The sequence below is a fragment of the Olea europaea genome, chromosome 8, assembly GCF_002742605.1.
Source record: "Olea europaea var. sylvestris chromosome 8, O_europaea_v1, whole genome shotgun sequence".
Classification (NCBI taxonomy): domain Eukaryota; kingdom Viridiplantae; phylum Streptophyta; class Magnoliopsida; order Lamiales; family Oleaceae; genus Olea; species Olea europaea.
In genome coordinates, this window is record NC_036244.1 from 18,434,031 (window position 1) to 18,437,183 (window position 3,153).

Here is a 3,153-nt window from a genome sequence, read left to right on the forward strand (position 1 = left end):
CAGCATATACGGTAAGTTGCAAATACCGTAGGCAACATATATGGTAAGGTGAAAATATGTTAAGTTGTTTGCAAATACGGTAAGCTGTAAATACGGTAGGCAGCGTATACGGTAAGATGAAAATACGGTAATGTAAAAATACGATAAGTTGTTTGCAAATACGGTAGGCTGCAAATACGGTAAGTTGTTTGCAAATACGGTAGACTGTAAATACGGTAAATTGCAAATACGGTAAGTTGTTTACGAATACGGTAGACAACATATACGGTAAACTGTATATATGGATTTATAATTTGTTATAAATGTATAAAATTTAAAAAAATAATCTTCACATTCAATTCAATCATATCAACACTATCAAAGAATACAAACAAAATAGTTTGTATATTTCTTATTCAAACATGAAATATACAAGCATATTTTTCTAGATAACATACTGCTATACAATTGTAAAAATAATTTATAATTATTTTCTTATATTATGAAAATATTTTTAGATATTGCTTCTAAAACTTTCCAAAAAAATCAAAATTCATACACTAATAAAAATATAATAAATACAAAATTCGTGCAGCGCACGTGATAGCGACTAGTTTAAACATAACGACAGTTACACCGTTTTAATGTTTTATCTCAATCCAGTAACGGCACAAGAGTCATTTTATAAGCGGTAACGACACTTGTGCCGTTCTTATGATCATGTTTTTGTCTTTATAACGCTACTTGTGTCGTTCTCCCTATCTTGAGTTATATGAACATTATCATCGCTTGTGTCATACTCGTTATTAAGTTTGTCACTATAACGGTAGTTGTGTCGTTCTCTATATCTTTTCAAGATCAGTAACGATACAAGTATCGTTCTCAATGACCTTTTCATCCTCTAAACAACACTTGTGCCATTCTCTTAGAACTTTTCATCATAGTAACGACACAAGTGTCGTTCTCAATGACCTTTTCATCCTCTAAACAACACTTGTGTCATTCTCTCAGAACTTTTCATCTTAGTAACGACACAAGTATCATTCTCAATGACCTTTCATCCTCAAGCACTAGATCTCTAAATTATGCAAGAAAACTAGATCATGTGACATAGAATATGGAGTATTGAACTAAGTTAACCCATTTGCTTGTAACGACATTTGTTCCACCCTCATAGATACTTATATAAGTCCAACAACAACACTTGTATTGTTTTAATGAAAGTTTATAATTTATACAATGTCACTTGTGCCGTTCTCATATACACTTATAAGTCCAGAAATGACATTTATGTCTTTTTTTGAGACATAACACAATAAAGATACACGTCAATATTTAACAAAAGACAAACACATCCTACAGAAAAAATTCATCCCCCGGAATAAAGTCATCCTATTGATATGCGCATTTTCAAATGTAATCTACAACTTTTTTACATTCTTCAAAATATCAAAATTCTCAAACTCGAGTGAAAAATATATATACCTTGAAACAAAATAATTTTGAGGGGTATTGTAAAACGCTAATCCTAAGCTCTAGTTACACTAGAATCATACCCCCCACCACTATAATTAACATTATTTCAACCACTACCACTGTACTAATATGTGCTTTCCCCACTCCGAGTATAAGAGTTATCACTTCTAAAATCACGACCACCAAAATGCCCACACCACGTCTACTTTTACCTCTATATGGAGCTCGACTTGTAAACCAAATCAGCCAATGGGTACATCTTGATTGGCTTATCAAATCAGCTGGTGGCTTTGTTGATACGTGAGCAATGTAGGGAATATCAAGGCCATGACCTGCCATATCTGTCACAATCAAAATTAGTGTGTTTCCACTTTTAAACGATTTCAATGCTAGTTCTCTTTTTTGGAACAACAGGTAAATCAAAGTCAAATCAAGTAATAATCAATGTAGGCGTAATGATACAACGTTTACGCAACTAAAGAATAAAATGATTCAATAAAGTCAAAGGGGAAACACAACCTTTTAAATTGCAAACTTATATACATTATTTAGTAGGTGAATTTCCAATCTACAAATAAGGGTACTATGGTAAAAATAGGCAAAATATAATATGAAAAAATTCTGAAATCAACAAGTGTAAAGTTTAATAATAGAACTCACATAAAATAGGAATTACAGTAAAACATAATATAAAGAATTTTCCTAAAAATGCCGAATTATTTAAATCAAATTATTCTTAATGCAACTCTCTAAATTTCAAGGCATATCAAAGAACAAGCACATTTACATATCACAATTTCGATTTATAGCAATGTCAGTAAATGAATTTTTTTTTAACCCATCATCTTCAAAACCCCAAATGTATCAAAAATCCATTCACATTAAAAAAACTCAACTAAAACTAAACTAAATATACAAATAAATCACGAAATCATAAAAAAAAATGCATTTTTTACAAATTTTTATTATAAAACTATAGTAATGGAAGCACAAAATCACATTTTAAAATAACAAAAAAGAAAAAAAATCGTAGAAAAAATTACCTTTTTTGTTGTCTTAACTTGTACCAAAGAGAGGGTAAAGTAATGTGAAATAAACTAGAGTCAAAGAAAAGTTTTTTGTAATATTGAAATATAGTGAAAATTAAGGTGAAGAAGATGGGTTTGGAATTCAAGTTTGGGGAATAGGGTTTCACAGGAAAAGGAAAGAAGAAAGAAGAAGGTGAAATGAAAGAAGTTGGGTGAATAATTTGATATAAATTGAAGGACAATTTTGTCATTTTATCAATTAAAACATTTTAAATTTTTTTATTCCATTTTAATGATGGTCAAAGGCTATTTGTCCAAAATCATTGTCCAAGTGGGTCATCTGGCCAAATTCCCCCAGTAGAAATCCAAAAACATTCTTGTCTGATTTTGCAAATGCCATGATCAAAATGGGAGATATTGAACCGCTCACTGGTTAAAATGGGATCATAAGAAGGATCTGTAGTGCCATCAACTAGTTTAATCCCTGCATATTTGCCGTTTTCCTAATTGTGTATGCATTTTCGTGTTTATTCTTTGTACTTTTTTATTATATTCTTTCCAATTCTGGAAAAATGTGCTCTTCATTTGTTTTTTTTTTTTTTTTTTTTTTTTTTTTTTTTTTTTTTTTTTTTTTTTTTTTTTTTTTTTTTTTTTTTTTTTTTTTTTTTTT